This window comes from Polypterus senegalus, chromosome 1 (genome assembly GCF_016835505.1).
Source record: "Polypterus senegalus isolate Bchr_013 chromosome 1, ASM1683550v1, whole genome shotgun sequence".
Classification (NCBI taxonomy): Eukaryota; Metazoa; Chordata; class Cladistia; order Polypteriformes; family Polypteridae; genus Polypterus; species Polypterus senegalus.
In genome coordinates, this window is record NC_053154.1 from 120240733 (window position 1) to 120268643 (window position 27911).

Sequence of the window (27911 nt, forward strand, 5' to 3'; positions counted from 1 at the left end):
TTTAGTACCTTGGATTTTGCCGCAGGATATTGGCAGGTAGAGTTGACGCCCAGGGCACACAAGGCAGCAGCTTTCTGCAACAGAAAAGTGCTCTTTGAATGGAATGTCATGTCATTTGGTCTGTGCAATGCCCCTGCGACATTTCAGAGACTAATGGACCGTGTTCTGGCTGGAAAGATGCTATGGAAATGCTCGGGCAACTGTGACAGGTGTTTGACAGACTGCGGCCGCCAATTTAAAGCTAAAACCAGCTAAGTGCCGTTTCTTCCGCAGACAGGTGGCTTACCTTGGGCACATTGTTTCAGAGCACAACATTGCCACAGACCCCGGAAAATTCTAAAAGTTCATGAATGGCCCCAACCTACCAACGTCTCAGAGGTCTGCTCACCAAGAAATATGCCCGTTTTCATTGGATTGAGGAATGTCAGGAGGCATTTGAGAATCTAAAGAGACTACTTACTACCACTCCCATTCTAGGATATCCCCTTGACGATGGTGATCTTATTCTTGACACAGATGCTAGTGCTTGTGGAATTGGGGCCATTCTTTCCCAAATGCAGAATGGGGAAGAAAGGGTTTTAGCCTATGGGAGCAGAAGGCTATCATCAACAGAACTGAACTATTGCACCACAAGAAGGGAACTGTTATCTGTTGTGTTCTTATTTCCGCCAGTACCTGCTAGGAAGATCCTTCATAGTTCATTCTGATCATAGCAGCCTGCGTTGGCTTATACAACTAAAGGATCCCCAGGGGCCAGTTGGCAAGATGGCTTGAGAAACTTGCTGGTCTGGACGCCAACACTCAAATGCTGATATGTTATCAAGAAGACCCTGCCGTATTACCCGCACCTGTAAGGTACCAGAACCTTTACCGGTAAGAAATTGCCTTCATCAAGCTGTGCAGTGCAATTTGAATGACAGCATAGGAGAAGAAAACCCTGGGACAATAGACCCGGAGCTTCCGCCAGTGGGGGTAGAACTACCTGTCACTTCCGAGTCTCTGGTGTGAGAAATAGATGATGATGATGATGATGAGCAAGGTGAGAACAAAAATATTAATTTGTCTCAAAAGGGCGTGGAGAAGATTCACCTCCTGGAAGCCAACAAGCCAGTTTTGTTCTATGGTTGGACAGCTGAACAACTACATGCTGCAAAAGTGGGAGACCCTGACATTGCCCCGGTGTGAAAGTGGATAGACAAGGGAAGAGGACGCCCTACATGGGCGGATGTTTTGCAGCACAGCCCAGCCACCAAAACATACTGGAGCCAGTGGAAAAGGTTGTATATTTGGGAAGGCATCCTACTGAGACGTTTTTACTGCATTGAAGGCACTGTCTTCTATCCCCAGATTGTTTTGCCACATGAGCTTCGTACATAGGTGCTGAAGCAAATGCACGATGGCCCAGTTGGGGGTCACTTTGGAGTGGAATGAACTTTACCTTGTTTGCAGGCCAGATATTATTGGTACCAAATGCGGGAAGATGTAGCACTCTGGTGTCACACATGTACCAAATGTGCAGCTAAGTCACCACCTTCAAAGCAGCCTCTGCACCTATGAGGACTGTTAGGGTTGGAGCACCCATGGAAAGAGTGGCCCTTGATTTGATGGGCCCCCTGAATGAGACTGCAAAGTATAATCGTTATATTCTGGTAGTACAGGATTATTTTACTAAGTGGGTTGAAGCTTACTCCTTACCAAATGATCAAGCTACTACAGTTGCTGAAGTATTTACTGCAGAATGGATGTGCCGTTATGGAGTGCCATACAGTCTACACAGTGACCAGGGTTCCAATTTTGAATCTGAGGTATTCCAATGGATGTGTGGGTTGTTAGGAATTGAGAAGACACATACTACTCCATTCCGACCCCAATCAGATGGCCAAGTAGAATGATTCAATGCTACGTTGCAGAAAATTCTTGCTACTAAAGCTGAGTGTTGCCACTGGGACTGGGACCTCATGACCCTGTACGCTGTAATGGCTTACTGAGCCACAAAACACAGTTCGAATGGTTTTACACCCAATATGATGCTACTTGGACAAGAAGTAACGGAACCTATTGATATTGTTGATGGCTTTCCCCTAAACTGTAATCACGATCAGACCCTTCCACAACATATGATTCAGCTCTGATGAAGATTGGAGCTTGCACATCAAATTGTAAGGGATGCCCTCGGACAGTCTGTAGTGCCTGCTAAGAAACAATATGATAAGAACGCCTGTAAGGTTCAGTACAAGATTGGGGATGCCGTCTGGCATTTGGTGAAGGGAAACCAAAGAGTAAAGAATAATGTGAGGAAGTTCTTGCCATCTTATGAAGGACCATGTTTTGTTCTCGTCATTTAGATGATCTGGTGTATCGCATCCAGAAAGGCCCAAAGACAAAGTGGAAGGTAGTACATCATGACAAATTGAAACTGTACCACCCCCGCACCCCATTAGATAATGGCTGGGTCTTTCAAAGTGCGGAAACATGGAAGCCTGCTGAAATACTACCACCTAACCTTGATACAGACCTTGCTGAACAAGATTTTGATTTATCAGTGCTGTTTAGGAATCCTACCCTGGAAGAAGGAAACGAGAGGGACGTGGGCCTTGATAATAACAAGATTTGGAGCCCATTAATTCCAAATCAGCCCCCTCTGAAAGCCACCTTCGGTTCCACAAATGAAGACAGGCACCCTACTAGTGGGGGTAGTGCATGGAAGATAGTATCTTCAACTCTCCTTTAAACCCAGTACCCACCGCGAGACCCAAAAGAATAAGGAGACCACCAGACAAACTTGATGAATGGGTGGCCCATTGAACTAAATTGACAACTGTTCTGTGAAAACTTGTTTTTGTTATTTTTCATATTCATATGTTGAAATGTACTCTGTTGCAGAGAGGGGAAAGTTATGCAGTATAGGAATCTATATATGTTACTTGGGTTATGTTTTTTTTCTAAGTGCTGGAATGGTGCTGTTAATCACAATCCAGCAGTGGGGGTAGTGTTGGGATCAGAGCTTAAAATGGCAGCCTGACATCCGGATCATACTGAATGTGGGATGTGGGTGGAGTTGTCAGTGTTTGAGGGGTGGAGTTTTGAATATAAATGGAGATAAGGGGTGGTTGGTTTTTGTTTTTGGCTTGTGGTGGGGCTCTCCTGGTTATGGTCTCTGTTAAGCTGAAACAAGCACCTTAAAAGAAAGATTTAATAAAATTAACTTTGGAGCAGGCAAGCCTTGTGTGTCACTCCCTGCTGTAAATTAGGACAAGGGAACTCAGGGACAGATTTTTACCCCAGAGCATGTTGCTCTGGCCCTAGAGCTTCACACCACTGGACACGAGGATGGAGAAGCTCCCCTGCGTCACTCTAACCACGGTCTGGAGACAAGCGGGAAAGGTAACAAGTGGTCACAATATCTCTGAAGTTACCGTTTAACATGGATGGCTGCATGGTACTGAACGAACTAGAGAAATCAAGGTCTCCCTCCTATTATACAGCTGTTACACACTGTATTTTAACATAGCATCTCCCGGTGCAATGGTGTAGTGTAGTGGTACCCCACAGCTTCAGAAAACAGGATTCATTCCCTACATGCTAGCTGTGAATTTGAAGTTTACACAATTTCCTCATATTGATTAGTGACTTTAAACTGACTACATCAGTGTGAGTGTGGATGTGTGTTAATGTACTCTGTAATTGAATAGGGAATATATAGCTAAACAGAATACAGACAGATAAAATATTACACAGTAAGTCAGGGGTGGAGATAACACTTATGATGCTGTGCTTTACCTTACAACTAGTTGCCCTCTAGCCCACACTGCCTGCAGGCTCTGTAGCAGACCTCTGCAGACATAGAGCCTTTAGTATAAAAAAATCCAATGCTCCTTGTAAGGTGGCAAATGAGAAGGTAGTTTAATTTACTGAGCCAGAGGATTTCAAAGGGGAACAAGTATGATACTTATATAAGGTGACACTATAACCATCACTGTCCATATGTTGTACATGGTAGAATGACTGTTGGGACATTTGGTTTATCTGTTTCAAAGCATTGTAGAATTAACATGTCATTTCATGTTCTGGAATAAGTGGTCATGTTTACGTCATTTACTTTCTTCATGACATTCAATGAAATAACAAGCTTATAGTAATACTTGATCAATATAGAAAAAGACTAGACCACCGACAAAGAAAAAAAAAAGGTCACAGGCCAGGATCTGAATTTAGACTCCTAGAAATGGGAGGAAGCAGCACAATCCATTGCGGCACAGTACTTGTTCAGGATCCCAATTCATTTCATAATAGTATGTGTTGTGCAAAATATCTTTTCCAGTGATGTCTTATTTTTATTTAGGGGAGAGGGACATATACAGTAGTGATATTCTTCCAAAGTACAATTTCATACTGGAAAGCAGAAATTGATTTAAACATCAGAGTTTTTGTCAAAATGATTACCAAAAAAGCTGAAGATGTAAGAGAAAATAAATCACATACAGTAAATACGTATATTTGGTTAGAAATATCATTTTGCATGTAGTGTCATTAAAGGTCTAATGGAAACTATCTTGTAACTTGCAGAATATCTTTTTCTTGTTTCATTATGTTCAATAATATTAGGTATTTGCATTTCTGCTTTATGGGTTTCCATCAAAAACATTTAAGGTATAAATGGCCATTTAGCTTATTTTGACCAGAGAAATATTTTAAAGTGTACCTGTTAATGATCATGTTTTTGGAGTGGTTACTATGAATCAGTAAGGATGTATTTTTGCTGAATTACTATGCATGATTCTGGAGGTACATGAAAAAAAATTGGATGAAAATATATAGAAAATACAAGCAGTTTCAAAAAGTATGCATTTGGATGTTATCAGAAAAGGATATATCCATTTAATTTTAAGTTTATGAACACAATGTATCCAGCTGAGACTTGCTGTAGTTTAACCCTGCCTAAAATGAGTGACATGTCTATCTGAGTACAAATGCACACAAGAGCCACCACTCAAATTAAATCACATTTTATTTGTCACATACAATTTTACACAGTGCAATATGCAGTGAAATGCTTAATTACTAAATTCCCGTTCTTATGGGGTTTTTAAGTAGAGCATAAAAGATACTACACTTTATAAATATTAGTGAAAGTCATTTTCAGCAATATGCATTATGTTAAATTACAGAAATATGTAATAAATAAATAAACTTAAAAATGCGTTTGAATTAATAACTAACTTCATGTAATTTTAGGCACTGTCTTCAATTAAGATGCAGATGGACTGTGGTCAGAAGCTCCTTCTCAGTCTCAATAATATCGTTTCACTGATCGCAGCACAGAAAGGAGACCATTGTTGAGATAGCTTGTATCTCTGACAATTTCCTTTTCCCATGTCTGACATTGCTGAGTATAGATGTCCTGGAAGTTGGAGAGTGCACACCCAGTGATGTGTTAAGCTGACTGCACTGCTCTCTGCAGCACCTTGCTGTCCTGCTACATGCTGTTTTCAAACCAAACAGTAATACTTCCTGATACTTTCAACGGTCGATATGTAGAAGTTCTTTAGTAACTGAGAGGGTAGCCTAAAATCTATGAGTCATCTGAAGTAGTAAAGACATTGTCATGCCTTCATCATCAAGGTGTCAATGTGCTGGTGACATCAGTAAACAATATACTTTAGTCAAATTTTTCATTTTTGAACTAAAGTTGAATCACATATAGTACTGAGGGTAAACAAATTGAACTAAAAAAAATAAGCCTTTAACTCGGAGTATGTACTTTAAATATAAATTGTGCAATTTGCCTTTATAAAGCTCAATAGTCTTGTAAATGTGCCCCCTCATGAAGCTTAGACACCTGATTAATGGTCTAGGGATTAGGGTTTCCCACAAATGAAATGACTTACAATCCCATAATCCACAATCGAAGAATTTGGGGGATTGGAAATCCCTGTGAAGCAATGGATGCTGGCATGCTGCCAAGCAATGAAACACAATCAAAGAGTTTTGTCCCCCTATAACACTTGTACTGCAGTTCAAAAACAGATGCACATGTAATGCTTGATTCCTTTCCTATCATAGAACTGGAGTACTAACTAATAAATTACCTACAAATGACGGTACTTTGCTAGACACTGATTGCATCACGATAAAGTCAGACAACATACCTTACTCAATTTTGGCGAATTGCAATGCCTGTGAAATGCCATTTCATACCCCCAGGGGGTGCAGGCACCCCAGGTTGGGAATCCCTGCTTTAGATGATGGAAAAGAATGCATGTGAAAACTAGGAGATTGTGCAAAAGCTGTACAGAGAGCACTCCCGATAAGAATCAAACTGCTTGAACTGTAGCAAGATTGGAATTTTATTGTTAAAGAAGGCTGTACGCAGAATAACTATCTATTTTTAAAAATCATAATACAGGGTGGCACAGGAAAATGGGAAATTTTGGGACTTGGTGTTGGTGACCCTGGGGCAACAGCAGTTGTTTGGGACCAATTCAACCTCATTTAGAACCCCTTGCCATTAGTTATAGTGGATCACTTGAGTAGTGCACTATGAGTGTTGGCTGTGAAAGCCTATTATAAGAATGATAGTGTGAATGCTGCGCAAAGGAAATTTTGGCATTATTACTTTTTAGGTTGTCATGACCGTGTCCCATCTGCTCATGCAATTACAATATACAGTAGGTGCGTAATTTCGAAGAGTTGGGTTCAGCCTTGAAAAAGAAGTCCCCAGGTGTACCCACTTTGTATACTGTCTGATAATCGATGGCAGCTATTCAACAATTGTTTGTAAGGTGTGTTTGTGATTTTTCTCTGTGGGGACAACTTAAAAGCCAAATGTACCTCTCATGTCCTGCAACCATTGCTGAACTAAAAAAGGAGGATTGAAGAGGGCATACTATGTCAAGCAGTGGAGAATTTTCACAACAGGCTGTCAGAATGTGTACAGAGAAATGGACAACAACTTCATGATGTTTTCTTCAAAACATAAAATGAATATTGAATGAATATTGATAACCATCATTAATTGCATATCTTGTACAATAAATTTCATCATTAAATGTATGTTGTAATGTGTTAATTCGTGTACTGAACATCAGTCAGTCATTATCCAACCTGCATGTCTTTGGACTGTGGGAGGAAACCGGAGCACCTGGAGGAAACCCACGCAGACACGGGGAGAACATGCAAACTCCACACAGGGAGGACCTGGAAAGTGAACTCAGGTATCCTTACTGCGAGGCGGCAGCGGCACTGAAAGTCAATTGAAAATTTCCCTTTCCCTGAGCCACCCTGTACAAGTAACATCTACACAAAAAATCTATTTTTTAATTATATGTTGGATAATACACATTTTAAAAATGAAAATAATTTGCATCTCATAGAATGTGACCTTATAAGTGATTATGGCCTTTACATTACTATTACAGTATTCAAATTCAGTAACACATACAAAAAATGGGGATGCAAAGCTGGTCATTTGTTTATTGCCCCCAGAGGTGGACTTAGGGGTGTGCAGGGCCTAGGGCTGACCAACCCCATGCAGGGCCGGTTACTTCAAACGCCGTTACCGGTATGTGTGGACTTGCACGCAAATTTAATAAAAGTAATGTTAACATACACTGGATTTTCTCATTACAATATTCAGCTACATTTTTGTAAGATAACACATGGACTTTATCAAAATATAACTGGAGAATATAACTTGACAAATCCGCTCGAACGGGACACGCAGACCTCAAAAGCAGTCGCCCCACTTGCCACTCCCAAGCGCCGCTCTTGATTGTCCCAGTATATGGACTACTAAATACACCAGCACATACATAGCTAGGTACTGTAGTTTCACTCTGCTAACTTGGGTTCAGTCCCTTTTCTTTGCCAAAATTTCCCATGGGGACAAATAAAGTTTGTTCAATCGATCGATCGATCCTGGGCCTGAGTCAAGCTTAACTGTTATTTCACTTGCTGTAACTTCATATTCTGCAAAATTTTATTTTGTCTACTATCCAGTACATTTCCATGTCTGGTCACAGACCATTGAGTTTCATGTCTCAGACATCACCTTCATCGAGCAGCTTCACTACATATATTTTCAGTGGCTTTTCTGCACAAAATATCAAGGAATAACAGGTGCTACTTTACTCATATTGAAAGCTATGATCATATTACCCCTAATCATATCTGAAACCATAAACTACTTTCTATATGATGTGAAATCATCTTCAAAAATCTTCAGAATGTTATAAGCCTGTAAAATGTGCTTTCAAAAACCTGATGCATACTGTAACTGTCTAGTAGTACTTTTTTTTAAAATTTAATGCACATCATAGTCAGTCTGGTCTGTTCTATTACAGCAGAGGAACTATATAAAAATGGCAGAGTAGACTATACGTTTCTGAGGAGCTCCTTTAATGTGGGTAGTGACATGCTTTACACGTCTTACAGCTTTGTAATGGCCAATGCAGTTTTCTATACTGTGGTGTGCTGAGCTGGTAACATATTTTCAAGAAAGACCCAACAAATTAACAAGATATTTAAAAAGGCACGGTCAGTCCAACAGCACACTTTCAATCCACTGGAAGTAGTAGCGGAGGAGAACATAATAACAAAACTGATGGCCATTATGAACAATGCTTCACATCCTCCGTCTGATACAATAGCATTTAGTACTTATAGCCAATAAATAATTTAGCAGAAATGTGTCTTATCAACAGCAATACAACTTTATAATGCCTCACCGTGCCTGCTGTTTTGGTACTAGTAAAGGCAGAATATTTTTTCTTCTTCTATATAATTCTTGTGTATATTTGATGGGGGATGTTGTTATTGTAGTTTGGTATAATACTTTTATATTTCTACAACTTCAGTAAAGGCAAAATTTAAATCTATCAATCTAATCTAATCTAATCTAGCAGCCTAACAGAATTCACCATGTCACACACAGAGCTTTTCAAAATAATAGTTGACATTACACAGGAATCCACAGTAATACAGGAGTCTATAAAGTAGTACTGTATATGTCAAGTGCAAGCCACAAAGCATATATTGTGGAAGCTGGCCCAGACACAGACAGGCGGACACTGATGGTTCACCAACAAACACATGTTTAATCATTCAATACAATATTTACAGTGCACCCAACCCCATAACTCCCCCAAAGTCCGGGCCTCAACAATGCCTTTTCCTTCTTCAGGCCACCTCCTTTCCTCTCCTCCTGAGCTCTGTCTTTCTCCACTCCTGATTCAAGCCATCGAATGGAGGGAGGCGGCCCCTTTTATACATACCCTGATGTACTTCAGGTGCCTCCCGATTAGCTTCTGCTGGCACTCCCAAGTGTGGCAGAAGTACCGGCTGTGCACCCGGAAGTGTCCAGGTGTCCCTGGTCTTATTCCCCCCAGCACTTCCGGGTGTGGCAGAAGTGCTGAGGTCCAGGGCTCCTCAGGCATTGGGGCGCCCCCTGGCGGTGACCACGGGCCCCTATAGGGTTGAGCTTTTAAGCTCTGTTCCCGTGGTCGCCAAAGCCACCAGGGCAGTTGCCCCCTCATGGTCTGGAGGAGGTGTAATCCCTCCTCTGGTCCTTCTGGGCATCCCGGCTGGATGCCACTTCCAGCCGCTTGCCACAATATATTGTAAAAAAATGTATTGACCACTAAAATGTCCATTGTAAATAGACACATTGGTAAATAGATTTTCCAAAACCAATTTGTCTAATACATAATCACAGTTTATAAGCCAAAACCTGTCTCATCTGGCGTAAGGTAAGAATCAGCCCTGTCAGTCTATCTTAGCATACCCCTTTTTAATACGTGAGGTAAGCCTGGAGTCTCCAATAAATAGTATTTGGGAACGGTTGCATTCTTTCCCAAATTATACCTTAGTCTTGTGCATCTGCAATATTTTCTTATGTCAATAATTATTCCCATAAATGATCTTTTACTTTCCCTGACTTTTCACTTTTGACATTCAAAAGGGACTATAGTTTAATCCTACTCTTAATGTTTCTATTTTTATGTTAGTGATCTTGTGCAGGCATTCTTTGTTAAAAAACATCAATGATCAACATGAATAAAGCACAACTGTCAGTTCAAAGGAAGCTTGGGTTAGATAAGCAGATAAAATCAGCCACAGAACCCGATCATTTTTAGGGGAATGTCTTTTTTTCTCAAAGGAACAGGGGAATATGATTTCATAATACAGAAAATGCTTATACAATTGCCATTGAACTCACGTGGCTGATAATTCAAGGGTAACTGTCTAAAGTAAATATACTCAGCTTGGCAGAGATGTACTGTAGGAATCATTTGAAATTTCTTGAGCAGCAAATTTTAATTGTGCTACAACGTTAAGTTGGATATAGAGTCAGAAAACAGCTTAAAGCCATTTAATGCCAGACTGTGTTAAAGTCTTTTCATACCACTTCTAAATTATTTTTGTCATAGGTCAATATGCTTAAGTTTCAATCATATAGCATTTGAATTAATGAGAATTTCTCTACCTTTGACATTGTGAGTCATACCCTTCTGAAAAAGCTTTGCCAAACAAAATTAAAAAGTTGCAAGTTTAGCAGCAGTAGGCTCAGTTAACCAGTATTATCAATTGTGAATAGAAAGGGATTATTTTACCAAACAGTAAAAAAGTAGGAAGGTCATTTAGCATGACAACTTGTAGAGCTGACTTAAGACACAGGCTCTTGGGCAGATTGCGCTACATGGCATGTTGGAGGTGATTAAAGAAGACGGGGGTTGTCAGATGGCATCTGCTAGTATTCACTTCTGACAAAATTAATTCAATGCAGTCCTTGAAATATTGCATTTTTCTAATAGAAATGAATATTTTCAGCCTGCTAGTTAATATTGACTTGATGGACTCGCATCTCACCCTTGGCTATTTCCTGCCTTATGTTGGTTACTGCTGGAATAAACTCCAACTTCCAGCCACTGTCTACTTAAAAAGATACTTGGAAAATAGGTCAATGCATATAATATAATATAATATAATATAATATAATATAATATAATATAATATAATATAATATAATATGTCCTCCCTGCGTGGAGTTTCCATGTTCTCCCTGTGTCTGCATGGGTTTCCTCCGGGTACTCCAGTTTCCTCCCACATTTAAAGACATGCAGGTTAGGTGCATTGGCGATTCTAAATTGTCCCTAGTGTGTGCTTGGTGTGTGGGTGTGTATGCCCTGCGGTGGGCTGGCGCCCTGCCTGGGGTTTGTTTCCTGCCTTGCACCCTGTGTTGGCTGGAATTGGCTCCAGCAGACCCCGTGACCCTGTGTTAGGATATGGCGGGTTGGATAATGGATGGATGGATAATATAATATAATATACTATAATATAATATACATTTTTTTAATTAACTAAAATATCCCATAGGAACTTTTTTCTGCTCAAAGGTTGATCTCTGATGGCTAATGAGACTTAAAAGATATTCTTATTTAGGTCTCAACTTTGTCACAGATACTCCTCCAAAAATTCCTCAGGAGAAACAGCCAAATTTAGACAAAAGGGAGACATAAGATACCACTTATGCTGTATGTTATACTTCATGAGATCTCTTTCTAGTTTTATTTTAATCTCTTTTAGAACTGAACATTTTTACTTCTCATTGGACTAATTTGTTTAACCAATGTGACTTACAACATTTGTGATATGATTGGTTACATTTCTCTTTTGTTTTTCCAATTGGAGGGCAGGTGTATGAAGTGACTTGCGCATGTTCATACAGTGTGAGTAGTGGGATTTGAACCCACAACCTCAGGGTTTGAAGTCCAAAATCCTAACCACTATGCCACCATTTATTTCTAGAATGACTATGATCTAATTGGAGCACTGCAATACAAATCAGAGCAACTAATTATTATTCAGGAGCAAAGACAGTTTTGTAATGATAGTAAAATGTTTTATTTCTACAAACAACCGTCCATACATCTCACTATATATTACTGAGCACAAAAGGCAAATATTTTCAAATTGCAAAAAAAATATATATATATATGTCAAGACATGACTTAGAAAATCTGAGCTCCTTGTGTGAGATCTGTACTGAAAGTCAAAGAGCGACGCTTGTGAGAACACCGGGGGGATTTTTTTTCTCTGGAGAAATATCTGAGAAGCATGAGACAAAAGAAATTGTTTCTTTTTTGTTTCTTTCTGATCCCATTGTTGACTAGGAGAAACCAATAAGATATTAAGGAGACCTCTTTTTTTTGATTTTTCATTCCTGTAGGCTGTTTTATCCTCATCAAAATCTCACTGATTTGGAACTCGTGGCTTCAAGGTAGGAACCAGTCCTAAAGAGGATGCCAGTCCATTATACCAGGGTTTCCCAACCTTTTTCAAGCCACAGTACATATTTTACATTAGAAAAATCCCACGGCGCACAACCAAACAAAAATGTCACAAAAAGTATATGTAATGAAATATAATGATCTTCTAGTTTCAATTTACTCACAATTTACTTAGTGTGAAACCTGGGCCTGTTTAGTTGAACACAACGCTGATATACACACAGGAACTGAAGAAAGACACACATGAAGATCTTTTTCAACAGCTCTGAGTCTCTATCTTTTTTTAGTTTTTATAGCAGTCATGTTTGAAAAGCCAAGCTCGCCTAGGTAGGTTGTGGAAAATGGGAGAAGGTCTGACATAGCTCTGCTTTCCAGAATGGGGAACTCCTTGGTAGCAGTCAGCCAAAAACTGACCAAATATAGATCAGCAAAGCTTAGCTTTAAACCATGATTTTCTCTCAGTACAGTTATTTCCTCCTGCTCTTGCAAAGTCATGTCCTTTCCAACTGTGGCTGAACTATATGGGTTCCTAACCCAGTCAAGGCAATCAGTGGAAACTGAAGGGAAATAAAATGACAACTTCTGTTCAAGAGTTTTCAAATGCTTGCCTATTGTCTCACACTGCAGCAATGCTGATACCTTGCCATTTCTGGATGTGTGGGAACATGTCAAGATTGGCACTTTCTACATGTGGTTGCCAGAGCTGGACCTTTGAACGAAATCCGTTTATTTTATCTGCACTTGTGAGCAGGTTTTCATTTCGGCCTTGCATCTGTGTGTTCAGGTCATTCAAATGTTCAAATATATCCACCACATATGCCAGACTTGCACACCACTTATCACTTGAAAGCAACTTAGCATCATCTCATTTGTCAAAAACACTTTTAGTTACTCCTGCAGCTCATACACATGGGCTAAAACTTTGCCATGGGATAACCACCGGACCTCCGTATGCAGCAATAGCACTTTATCCTCTGCTCCCATTTCCTCACACAATGTTGCAAACATGCAACTTTTTACAGGTCTTGTCTTCACAAAGTTTATCATGCGCACAACGTTGTCCAATACAGGAGCTAGGTCTGCTGGTAATGTCTTAGCAACGAGTGCCTCACGGTGCAGAAAACAATGTGTTGCAATAACATCAGGATGTTGCTCTTTCACTCTGCTTACAAATCCTTATGCAGTTTTCCCACTTAAGTCCTCCTTGTTCAAGGTACTTTGATACAACTCAAAAAATTTCCTCTCCTGTTGTTCTTTCCGGCAATTCCTTGCAAAACAGGAAGTTTTATCTGATGGTGTCTCCGTCTACAAAGCGCACAGTTCCCAAAAGTTGTGCATGTCCACTGATATCCGTAGATTCATCAAATAGCAATGCAAATTTTCCACTGACATGCAACTTTTCCAAAACAATCCTTTAAATGTCTGCAGACATGTCATCAATACGTCTGGCAATTGTATTATTTAAGACAGGGAATTGGGCTGTTTCTTTAAGAGTGCCAGGGCCGAGCATCTCATTTACAATGATTTTGCAAGCAGGTAGTATTAGTGTCTCTTCCACCGTGTGTGCCTGTTTTGATTTGTCGATGAGTTCTGCAACTTGGTAACTAGCTTTGAGAGCTCTCTCATTCGTCTTTATGGTTTTCCTCACTAAAGCTGCCAATTTTTTAGTCTGTTCACGAAGTTGAATAAAATAGCCTGTGTTCTTGTTTTGAAGTGACAGGTGTTTTGTTTGGAGATGGCATTTAAGTTTGCTAGGAATCATGGCACTGTTGAACAGCTTTTCAACCCACATACCAAGCATAACGGAATCGGCTTGTTTGGATCCCCGGTAAAAGTAAATCCAAAGGAAAGATAACTTTCATTATATTGTCTTGAGCTCACTTTTTTTGCTTTCTTCTGACCACTACTCATACAAGGGCCTTCATCTGGGCCACAATTTTCTACAGGACCCAGTTTGGATTGTGTACTTTTTCTTTTCAGATATTTATCCATCGCTATCACTGCTGTCACAGCCAAAGCATCACTAATTCTATTGTTTGAATCGTAACAGGTAGATACACAGATTAATTAGCCATCTGCTGCCACCTAGTGGAAGAGTATTTAATTGTTTTGCCTGTCACTGTCAAATAGATGAACGAAGACCAATTATTTGCAGTAAATAAATAATACTTTTCAGACCAATTAAGTGAAATTGGAGAATTTTCCATGGTACACTTGATTTGTCTTGGTAGAGTAATATACTCTACTGTATACCACTGTTTATAAGGTATTATAGTATATAACTTCTCCCCACCTTCCCTCCTACATCTATAACCTCAGGCAATTAGGTGGGGTAGAACAAGCAGGAGTTAAGTTACAATTTAAACAATGTATTATTGGTAATATTCATAAATAATAACAATATGCAAAGTACATTTGAATATTGGCAACCATACAACCTGATTAAATGGTAATGTGTAGTTTCAGGCTGCACACAGAATTGTTAGTTATTTAAAAATGTCTCTACTTAAGGCATCATTTGTGGTCAGCTTTCTTCAGAACAGGCCACATGCCTATCATAATATATGGCTGCTGAGCTGTGCTCTACATTGTGTTTGGGAAGAGAGAGAGTGAGGTTAATCAAGCAAATTTATAGATTCTCTGTTCAACCCCTAGAGCCAATAGGACATCATGGTACTTAAAGTCTTCTGATACAAGCCAGTTCCAAACAGCCATACTTCAGACCAATGGGGAAATAGAACATCTTCACACCTGCCATCCCCCAAAACCATATGTTAAGGTAAAGCTTGGCAGTTAGGCAGCCTGGCTTTCCTGTGGGGGGTTGAAAGACTTTAGCAGAGAAACACTTGCCAAACTGGTTTTAGGCACTTCCCCTCCAACCCTATCATAAAATTACAAAGAGACTCAGTCGTAAAAGGGGGAAGGAGTTCTTAAACCATCAAACCATTGCTGTTATTATTAATAATGTAACACTAATATTACATTGCTTTGCCTAAGTTACAAATAAAGACATACAAAATATTTATCAAGTTATATGCAAAATCTCACATCACAACAACACGATGATCACAGTGGCACAGTGGTTGGGAATCACTGGATTATACTGTATGTCACACTCATGCACACATGCATTCACTCTTGTACAGAGGCAATTTACAGTCATTTCTGTAGTGCACAGAGTACAGTCAAATTCTTAATTGTGTGTCCTAATCAACATGCAACACATCACCGCTCTCCAGTACCATGATTAATGAGTTTGACCACCTTACCTTCATATGTGTATCTTCCTTAACTGAAAAGTCCCAGAACATACATGACATATATACAGTATGCTCCTATTTCGTCTAAGCCCAAGTGTGATATATGTTAGCTAATCATAATGAGCACAACATTAACAGCATAAAGATATATGTCTTGTTTAAGTCATTCCCTTGAATCACTTGATAACTAGGGATTTGATACATTGGCATCTAGTATTGGTAAAGATTAGTATCCCGGTCTTGTTTCCTATTCCAGAGTAAAATAGTCAGCATTTATGTAATTTATAAAAACACAGATTTCTGAACTGACATGCACATCATTGCAATATGGAAAAAAAAGACCGTGGAAAGAAAACCCATGTGAAAAAAGGGAGAGGACATACACCCAATATACAAATTCTTTGGCAATATAAAATATCAGTACCAAGTATAATTTATATTTATGCCGTATTATTTTAATTTTACTTTATTTGTTATCATTGTGTTTACTCTTTGTGGGTGGCATAGTGTTTATTGTTGTCGTCTCATTGATTCAGTGACATGCATTTAAATTGTGTGGCCAGTCATTGTCCATAGGGAATTTGCCTGATCTTCACAATTTTTTTTTGAGTGCACATATGTGAAAGTAAGGTGGGCAATGAACTGACACCCTGTCCAGGCTGGTGCCAATTTTGTGCCAGATATAACCAAAATAGGATGGAACCACCTCTGCTTCTCACTTGTCTTAAGTATGTTTGCAATTGTTGTGTTATGCTGCATTTATAGTTGGGTTTTTACTCTTTTACCTTTACATCTTTAATTGCTTTCTAAATATCCTCTCTGAAATTTACTACTGTATATAAAATAGTGACTGTTTGACAGATAATTACAATTTGTTAATTTGTAAGCCAAAAGAATAAAAAAAACAGACCTTGCTGAAATTGTCTGAAACTAATTAAAGCTAAGAACATTTTTCTTCCAAATTACAAATGTGTGAAGTTTTAAAAGAATAACATACACAGATAAATGTTAATCAGCTAAACTTCATTTCTGTTTGACAAGTCTTTCTTTCTTTCTTTCTTTCTTTCTTTCTTTCTTTCTTTCTTTCTTTCTTTCTTTCTTTCAGGTGGTGTAAGCTGGTAAACATACTCCTAGATTGAGCTGGTTCTAATTATGTTGCTTCATTTTGCTGAAAATTATCATCATTAAATTCCACTGGGAATGTTATGAGTAGCAAATAAAACACAGGTAGAAAATATACAGCAGAGCTATTTCTGGCAATTTAGGTGTGAAGTCCTTAGAGTCCCTTTAATAGGATCTATGCCTTATAGTATGTCACTGAGGTATACTGATTATTCTCTCAAGTGTAGTCTCCAGCCAAGTTCTTGCAGCAGTTTGCAAATTATGGTTATCAGTTAATATTGCTGTGGATTTTGTTAATGATATTTTGGCAAAAGCTTTAGGGACCCAGTTGCTTTTTCATGTCTAGAATCACTAAATGAGCTATCGCCTGCTATATTTCCCTCGTGGGATATTACTACAATCCAGTCTAATAGTGCTTAACAAGCAATTCTCCTTATCCAGATCATAGACCAAAGCACTGGTGGACCATATCATATTTCCAAATAAGTATATCGTGATCTTATACATTTGTATTTATAAACTGTTCAAACAAATTGCAATTTCAATCATGGTTATATTATGACACAAAAATACATGATTCAGAAAATTCTTTGTCAGATATTTTTGTTACTGTTCATGATTAAAGGGCTGGAGAACTTTACTTGGCATAGTAACCTGTGACTTAATTTAGGAAAGGCCATGTCAGTGACATCCAAAGGCAAATTCATTGCTGATTTGTTCATGTTCTGCTTTTGCTACATCTATTTCCTTGTCATGTTGAGTAATTGAATCAAGTTACATGATACATTCTGGGAGTTGATATCTATCTAATGGGTGTCCGTCCATCACATTATTCCACATAATAAGCAGTCATTTTTCTCTTGAAACAAATATTGCATTTTCAATCTATAATTTCAAATTAAAAAATATTTTTGAACCTAAAAAACAGAAATTACACAAATGTGATGCCACAGAAGATCCGCTTTGCCCTCAGAGGAAAGGCTATGTCCATTATGTTAATCCAATTATTGAGCTTAATTTTCTCAACTCAGTTTACCTGTTTTAAGTGATGGGATGTGTTTTTTAATACTTTCCTCTTAATAAGAGGTTCTTTCTTCCATAAATATTTTGGGATGAGTCTATGAATAAAAATATATCTAATACAAACTAGTAAAAAAAGTTAATGAGAACATCACATGGGCAGACATTTATGTCATCTAAACAGCATAGGAAAACAATTAGCTCTTTAATACCCATCCAGGTATGTGCCCTCTAGAAATGTAAAATGTATCAATATTATGGGTATTGCTATAGTGTATAGTGTCACACATGCGTGCTTAGGAGACAACTAAAGGGCTTGAGTACATGTAATTCCAGGGGGTGGTGAAGTGCACTAATTCTCCCTCTCGAACTTTTGCAGACCATTCTAGGGAAATCCCACCCGGCTCTGGAGCAGCCAACGACGTCCTGATGACATCACTTCCCCTACTGGCCTTTAAAGCTGCCATCTTGTGGATGATAAGGAGTTCTGTTTTGGACTCAATTGTATACACTTGGCAATGCTTTTGGAACTGTTTTGCAGCCGGGAAAAATTATAATGGGTGGCTGCCCAACACCTTTGCAATGTCTAATGGTCATTCTTGTTACAATAGTAAATACAATTAATGATTTAATAAAGTGGTGAATGGGGAACCCTACTAAGAAAGCCATGTCAAGGAAGCTTACTGGCAATTCCATGAGAATAGCAAAATGAATAAAATAATGCAGAGTGTGATTCACTGTTACTCCAATGCAACTGTTTGGTTATATGTTATAACAAAGACTACTATTTATATGTTATATTTATTCAATTTGAACTGATTAAAATAGTATTTAAGTAATACTGTATTTCCACAAACAGTGTGATCTTCAATCCAAACAAGCAAAAATATGTGAGTGTTGGACTCACTTCTGCAGGAAGTGACACATACAGTATATCTTTATGGATGTGCATTCACACATTGGACTGATCACCAGGCCATGAACTCAGGTACTGGATACAAGACTGTCAGTATTTACTGCTGGTATGCTTAATTCAACTGTATACCTTTTTGCTACAATACATACCTGGTACCTGACTTGCTATTGTGTCTCTCTTTGAACTTCACCAGCTTCCAAACCTATCCCCTTTGAAACAGAGCTTATTTCCATGCTTCATTCCATACTGCAGGCCACTAGGTCTCTTCAGGAGATCCATCAGTTCACTGGACTTGTCCCTCTCATCTCTAAGCTCAGCTCTGTGTCTTTATTCAAACAGACTGGCTTTCAGAGGTCCCTTAGGAGTTGTTTGTGTACTGCAGAGTGAGTGCAGAGTGCTTATGCGGGAATAAATTTTGCATCGCCCATAGAAACTAAACTGCTGTTTCAAAATGCTTTCAAGAACATAGCCTGAGCATGGATCATGTGGGCCCTTGGGCATTGTGTGGTTTAAATAGCACTACTGAGATCTGATGTTGTAGCCTAGAATAGATAGGGACACTTAAAAACTTGACAGGGACTGAACTGCTTGCTTACACAGAGGGAAAACAGCCCTTCTGCTGTGGGCCCACTACAGTGTCTAGTTTTGGCCAGCTTGGCCTCGAGAGCATGTGCAGCTGAATATCTGTGTGGCGTTCTACCAAGTATTTCCTAATTGTTGTGAACTGTCCTAAGCAAATACCACTGACAATGTTGTGCTCAGTTCATATCACCTGAATTCTCTACTTACCTTAAAAATCTGCTGATTCGTGCCTTCTGGACAGGACTGTATCACACCCCAGGTGAATGGGGAGAGGAAAGACACTGAAAAATGTCATCAGATCTCACTTGACAGAAGGTAAACCATTCCCCATTCTTCTTCATACCCTTCCTGTCTTACAGAGTCACACACCACTACACAGTTGCTATCTTTCCTGAATCACTGATAGGATACAAACTACAGCTTTCCCTAAATTGGCTTTAGTCGCATGTTGCTTGAATGCTCCCAGCACCAGAATGCTACTCAGTCTGTAGTTACCAGCAGAAAATAAAGATGCATTTTAGCTGCACATATCAGGTCAGAACCTTTCACGTTACTACAGCAGAATGACTGTATGGTTGATCTGTCAGATTCTCTGTGACCATTAAGTCTTTTTTTTTGGATAGCACAGGGTGCAAGGCAGGAACAAATCCCGGGCAGGGCGCCAACCCACTGCAGAGCACACACACACACACACACACACACAGCACACACTAGGGACAATTTAGGATCGCCATTTATTATTTTTATTTTGTATATTTTTTCCTTCATCAATGCATTGTCATTTTGTGTTTTTCTATGGCCAATACTATTTTGTGTGGCTGCTTTCATAGACTGTGCCATTTTGGATCTCTGCTTACAGTATGTGATAACTTTGCCTGGTGTCTAGGTTTTGTCAGGGCCAGGTCTTTGGTTTAGATGTTATCTTCTCTTTTACTTTATCTTCTTAATTGCTGATTATTTGTTCTGTGATATTTCTCTTTTTTGGTTTTAATAATTTACAGATTTTTTGTAATTATTTTATATTTTTGTTTATTTTTGGTAATTTTTTAAATAATGTTTTTGTTCCCTTGTTCCTCTGATTACATTTGAGCTTAGGTGAAGCAGGGCCTTCTGATTATGCAGGTATGCTATTATTAGGACAGTCACCTCACACTGCCACATTCAAACCCCATTTAAATTAACTTTGCATTGATTTTTTTGTCTTTTATCCCTCTCAATCTCTGCTTTTGGACCTTTCTCTTTTGAGAGTAAAAGAATTCTTTAAGTGCAGTATTTAAAGTATTCCTTTCCTTTCTGTTTTTTGCCCGTCTTGTATGATTCTAACCATTTGTGTCACCTGTTGTTTTTATTTGTTTCAATTTGGAAAAATGTATCTTATTGTGAACATCAAAATTAATGGACAGTTCATTGAGGTCTGCCTGGTTTTAATTTTTTTGTTAAGGTTTTTCTGTTTTTGGACTCATTGCTTGTTTTATCACTTGCTTTTAGATTTTTCTTGGACTTTGGTTTCAAAGGCATTTCCTATTTAGTTTACAATTTATTTCATATCCCTTAATACTTGTTCCTTAAGTCAGCAGCTTTATTAAATTGTTTCAATTCTAGTCTACTTTCCTTAATTATGTATCTATGGTGTTGGTTTCTTTTTGTATTTTCATTAACAAATTATCTAATAAAAAATAGATTCAAATTGCTTGGGGAACATTTCTTGGGTAATCATGGCCTGTTCTTTCAGATCAAATACTATTTTTAAAAGGGATTGGGAGAAAGGCCTAGTCAGAAGCAAAAGTAAGTCAAAACCAGAACAGATACCTGATGTCACAATCCAATCCACTAAACTCTTTTGGTGGGGGGATTGGATAGCATGCTGTTTGCTCCTTGTTTGTGTTTACAAAACAAAAGACACTGATGAGGAGAGGTGTGAAGGAATTTAAGGTTGCCTGGGATTACGAGTATTTTTGTAGGCTTCAGGGATTCTAGTGTTAAAAAACCTCAAGGAATGTCAGTAACAGTAAATCAAAAGAACTTTCATCAATGTGTTTGTCCTGATGGATGCATACATTGCATAGCATATGAACTTTGATTTAATTAAAGGAAAGACCCTTGTGAGTATATATCTTTACTTAGGTACAGGGTCTGGTTTTATAGTTTTATTTTGTTTTGACCCATGCTAATGATGTCAAAAAAGACTTACGTTCTCAGCCTCTCACTGTAAAAATGATTTAATACGACATTTACTATGTGTGATTGAACATAATACAATGCAAGTTGTTAATCTATTTAGGGCCAGCTTCATTCCTTTTACCTGATGACTCACTGTACCACCTGCAAGGTTCTAGTAGCAACTTTGACTATAAAAAGAAGGTTTTCTATTTTTAGTAAATTTCTTTATTTTTCATGTCTTTATGTTAATTCTGTGGATTTCATTTGTGATTCTGTAAAGGTATCCTGTCTTTTTAAATGTGTCTCCATTCCATGTGTTTTGTGGTGGAGCCTCAGAAGCGTGCACCACCCTGACAATACTGCTGCTGAAACCAAAGTTTGTAAAAAGGCACCAAAAGGATTCCCAGACTATCATAAACTAATTTTGGTTTCATCAGACCAAATAACCTTAACTGTGTGGCCTCTATTCCACGTCTAATCTGGAGGAAACAAGGCAGCAACATCATGCTGTGCGGTTGTCTTTCAGTTGGATGGACTGGGATACAAGCCATGATTGAGGGAGAGATGAACACAGCAAAGTACAGAGATATCCTTACTGAAAACCTACAATGGATCACTGTGGATCTCAGACTGGGATGAAGGTTTACCTTCCAACAGGATAATTACCCTAAGCACAAAGCAACAACAACACAGGAGTGGCTTAGGAACCGTTTTGTCTCTGGAGAGACCTGGAAATAGCTGTCCACTGATGGTCTCCAAATCCCCAGATCCAGATGTATGAGACTAGTCACATTATTCCCAAGAAGACACCAGGCTGCAATCACTGCAAAAGATGCTTCAACTAAGTACTGACTAAAGGGTCGTAATTATTGTGTCAATGGGATATTTCAGTTTTTTATTTTTAATTAATATGCAAATATCTTCAAAATCTTATTTTCACTTTGTCATTCTAGTGTATTGAGTGTTGCTTGATGAGGGAAAAAAATAATTGAAATGATTTTAGCATAAGGTTGCAACATGAAAAAAAATGAAGGGTTACTGAAAGCACAGTATATTAGTATTGTAGCACATTCACAGTGGAATGTAACAATGGGTGGAAGAAGAATTTTAGAGAACCTGACTAAGGCAGGGAACAAAACTCTCTTCTTTCTCCTGCTCAGTTTTCTGCTGATCTTATCTAAATGCCTCTTTGGCCATTTTAGGTTCTGCTACACAAACAATAGTAAGTGTCCTTATACAATATATTTTGGTCACAGTATAGATGATTATTTTCCCTGTTTTTTGATCTGGTCACAGTATTTCTGATCTACATCCATGGTCTGTCTTTTAATCACTTTTCATACATTCACAGCTGAACGTATTGTAGCAGTGGACCAGAAAGTAGTCAATTTAATAATGCAGACCCCAGGAGACACAGTGAAGCCTAGACCAATGGCCCTTCCTCTGCATCAGTGCATAAATCAACTAAACTAAAAGAATAAACTGACAACTCAGAAGACAAATGATGGTATCTTTTATGATGATGATTCTTCAGCTACCATCAATACTTGCTGTATTGTTTCTTTGAAAACTGATTGATTAACACTACAGCCAAATTGGTGACCTGCAACTGTAATGTGACTCGTTCATTCCAGTTCCTGACACCAATGTAACTATTTAAGAATTTAATGCTACTATGGCTCCTGACAGATGTCAGATTTTTTTGTTATTTTTTCTTTTGGCATAACCCCAGGAGGATACCCTGAGACAAAATATGTGGAGGTAACCTTACCTCAAAACTGTGGCTTAGGTCATCCCCACAGGTAAAAATTAATGAAAGTGAGCCAGAGCAACATGTCAATATTAACATGTTTAATAAGGAATTTACAAACTGAGATAACACCATGTGAGAACTATCTTATTATTTACTGGAAATACCACTAAGATAAAAGGGTGCTGTGGTGCAAAAGGTTAGAACTACTGCTTCACAGTTCCAGAGATTAGATTCAAACCTTGGCCACAGTGTTGAGTTTACTCATTTTATTCATGTTTGTGTGGACTTCTCTCTAGGTGCTTCAGTTTACCTTCCATATCTTAGGTTAATTGCAGATTCTAAATTGACCTGGCATGAGAGTTGATCTAATTGTACACAACAGTGGGCTGGTGCCCCAGTCAGAACTGGAAACTTCATAGCACTCAGTACTTCTGGGATAAGCCCTATAACCCTGAATTAGAATAATATGGATTAAGAATAGATAGATTGATGGACTGAGATAAAATAAAAATGGTTCCTGGTTCCACAAAAGTTGCTCAATCTAAAATTTTTGGGGGCCTTTATGTACCGTCTTTGAAATGTTTACTGTAGATGGCATTAGTTACATAGCACTAAAACGTCAATATGAGCAATATGAGACTTATACACACTTGGCATTAAACCTTTATAGCAAGAGATTTAAACTTGCAGACTATACTGATACCGATTAATACATATTTACTAGTGCTGTAAAAAATATTCTCTATGAATTATTTAGCTATACATCATATGTTTGTGGTGCCAGTGTATTATATAACTGAGTACTGAAACAGGAGTGATTAAGTATGATCAGTAACTACACATACTCAGTATATGTCTCTTAAAAAATCAAATATTACAAAAGTTTTGAAAACATATTCAATGTAAAATGTATTTCAGGACTTGAAGCACTGCAACTTGTTAAACAAACATATCCAATGCAGCTAGTGTGAATTGCCTTTCATTTGTAAGTAAATTACAATCTGTAAATCCAGCAGCAGATACAAAAGTCTGTGATGTGAATCCAAGCATCCAAGTTAAATCTTAGTAAACTGCTCAGACTCAGAATTCTATCACTCATTTCACACCTTCCCCTATTATCATCCCATTCTATTGACAGCCCCTTGGCTATGTTTTTAAGATGACACATTTTTTAGTTTTAGAGTGACATTCATATTACCATAAAGCATCTTTTCTAACACTGTTATAGTCATTTTTTTTTACTAACTCCAAGGTTCCGAAAATAAACACTAAAAACAAAAAATACATGTTCTGTCCTGTGCTTAACCCAGACCCCACTCCATACGCTAAGAACCATACTCTCCTGATTATGTTCCTCGTATCTCTCTTTAGATAGATAGATAGATAGATAGATAGATAGATAGATAGATAGATAGATAGATAGATAGATAGATAGATAGATACTTTATTAATCCCCAAGGGGAAATTTATGATTTAAACGTCTAAATGAAACATGTAGGATAGACTTCCATTTTCCACAAAAGCTCTTTCAAGTTTTATAAATTAGTCACTTGCATTCTCAAAAGTGTTTTATGCCATTATTTATTACTATTCTTTAAATAATATTCTTGAGCCTGGTTAATTCAATAGAGGTTTGTTCTAGTAGCTCTGGATGAAAGGCAGGAAAAAGCCTTGGACAAAGGGCTAGTTCAATGAAGGGTTTTCTCATGTATAACCTCACACGAAACTTACATAACATGCAAATCTTTGTGGAGTGGTAGGTGGGACCCATACAGACAAGTACAAAACACCAACATCCATGCTGGGATTTCATTCCTGGACATTGAATACTCAGGTCATGCAAAGATACATATTGTTATAAGTAAAATAAAACCAGAAGATAATTAAAGTAGCAAATGCTGAGGTCAGGATAAGCAAGGGACAGAATACCAGGTGTCAAAGATGAGACAAGAGCCATATAAAGATTTGGGGCAACCACCCATATAATGTTTCCTGGCTGCAAATAGAAGACTTTTTTTAGTACAGATGTACCCATGTTGGAGTCCAAAACAGAACTAACTGGTGAGGTTGAAGTGGTGGGTATTTAAAGTTAGGCAGAGGAAGTGAGGTAATTATGACCGGAACCGGAAGTGACATCATCAAGCTAGTGACCAGAAGGGGTGTCTTTTGTACTGGAAGTGATGTCATCGGGCTCATGACCGGAAGGGGTGTCTTCTAGACCATAAGTGACATCATGGAGGCCAGGCAGAATTTCCCGTAATGGGTCTGCAGTGGAAAAAGAAAGGATCAGTGCACCTTGCCACCTCCGGTTGTGGAGTGGAATTACCTTCCTTCGAGCCCTTTAGCTGCCTCTCATGCACATGTGTGTGACACATGAAAACCAAGCAAAACCTGAGAAACCAGAAACCAAAGGGGAAATACAAAAATGAATGTCAAAGGCAGAAAAGAGATTGTAACCAGAACACAAACACTACAACTAGGGCCTACATTTTGAAAGAAAAATTAAAGTTTTAAATCCACCGAAGGATAATAAGTTAGAGTATGTAAATGATTCCCTGTTTATCGTGCCACTTCTTTTGATGTCAATAGCACAATGAATGCAGTCACATGAATGACTAAACAGGTGTTGCATAAATAAAAAAACAAGATCGCAATGAAAATGAACTTAATTTTCAAGATAAATCATACATTTTTCTGATGTGTTAATTCAACATTATTGCTGGGATAGACTCTAACTCTGGAATATGTGCTGCAGAATGTAAAAAAAAAACTCCACATTTTCTTATGTAAATTTAAGACGATTAATCAAATACTCATTGCAATATTCTGATTAATAGTATAACCACATGATATGGAAGAAAAAATTTAAATGACAAAAATACTATTATGGTGCCAATGAGATCTGTACAAAAAATTATAGCAAGTGATTTATTATCACATACAGAATGAGTAATTGTGGGGTAGATAACTTGATGCATGCTGCTAATGGCTACATAGCTCTTGTTTTGCTTGCATCCTTTCTGTTTTTTTTTCTGATTTCCCTTGACATCTTAACTTTGTCAAAACATAAAAGATTCATCTTACCTTGACACATTTAAATATAGCTACTTCACCCCCAGATGCTATCATGTAAAAAATTTGTTGTGGAGCATGTGAACTCTTCATATGGCATCATCTTACAGAATCACACTAAGCTCTGGTGTAATGCCTAAATGGCTGACTATAAGAAGCTATAGGAAGGTGTTGCCATAACTGATCACCATACTACTGAAATCACTGGCATCAAGTTGCCAAGGATTTGGAGGAATTGTCAGCAAAGCTAACCAAGATGTAAGATTGTCAGTGTGCAAACAACATTAGTACGCATAAGGATTGGCCAAGAAGGAAAAGAAATACTGCCTTTCCTTTGTAAACTCAGGCTAATTATTATCCTTTCAGCTCTTTATAGAAAGACCACACACAGTGTATAATGGACAGGATAACATATCTAACCCTTAAGCTTTTTTATAAGACTACCTGAAAGTTATTTGAGACTCAAGCAAAGTTCAGGACCACTCCCTTGAAGGGCATACAAATAATTTTTACCGGACATCAGTGCTAAAAAGACCAATGCTAGACAGCTAATGAACACCCTAATTAGAAAGAAGGATGAAAGAGTTAGGAGTCACTCCTATTTTGGCGTTTCCTGTGTATCTCAAAATATTGTTTGGTGGTCAACATATATTTTGTGACACACCAGCTGAGGCACAAAAAGCTTTAGATGATTATATATCGCTTGGAAGCTTTCCCCTCTTTAACATTTCAGGAGACGTCTTCAGCCCAGAGTTCTCCACTGGGCTGTCACCATGACTATTCTGACCTGCCCTGTTTTGAAGCTTGCCTGACTTTTTTTTTCAAAATACTGTTAAGATGACTGATTATCACTTATTGTTTTAGTGGATTTACTTTAAGTTCCACAAAATACTATTTTGTGTTAGAGTAATGCTGTATAGTCTCCCCTTTGGTTTCTGTGTATTTAGTTTTTGTTCCATGTGATCATTGGCACAAATGGCTTCATCTTTCTTTTTCTGCAGGTTGGTTGGATGCATGCCTGCAGCTGAATGCAGTTTAGCAATAGGTGCCATGTGTGTGTTAACACCAATGCCCTTCATCCTTAGGTTGTATATCGATATTTTGAATGGTAGCAGTGGTGGTTATGCACAAGAATTCATTTTTTACAGTTTCTTAGGGAGGCTGGGTTCACCAGGGGCATGGTTTTGGTGTTTATGGGTAAACAGCAGGCACAAGCTGCAGCATAGATATGTGTGGTAGTTTTTGCACTTTTTTTTTCGCTTGTCTTCATTTCTGTCTTAATTGTTCTCTTCATTTCAGATCATGGCAATTTTTTGTATTTATAATTTCTTTCTTTAACCTTTATTTTCAATTTTATTCTGATTTTACAGGGGCAGGACCACCACTTGGATTTCTCTTAATTAGTGCAATCACCTGAGTGAACTATTAAAGACTGCAGTTGTCACTGTTTTACTCTTCTGGAACTGGTTAGCTTCAGTTCTGTGTTAACAGCTTCATTCACTGAGTAGGATCTGCTTCTAAAAAGGTGTTTTTGTATTTCAAAGTATTTTGGGGTTTCCACTCTAGCTTGTTACTGTTTTTTTTCTGGGTTTTTATTTTATTTAGGATTTTGCTTTTTTTTGGATTTCGAGGCTTGACATGTCTTCAGTTTTAGGGTTACACTTTTCTTTTCAAAATAAGCTTGGCTAGTTAACACTAGAATTACGAAAAAACTTCCGTAAGTCCCACCTTAAATCACT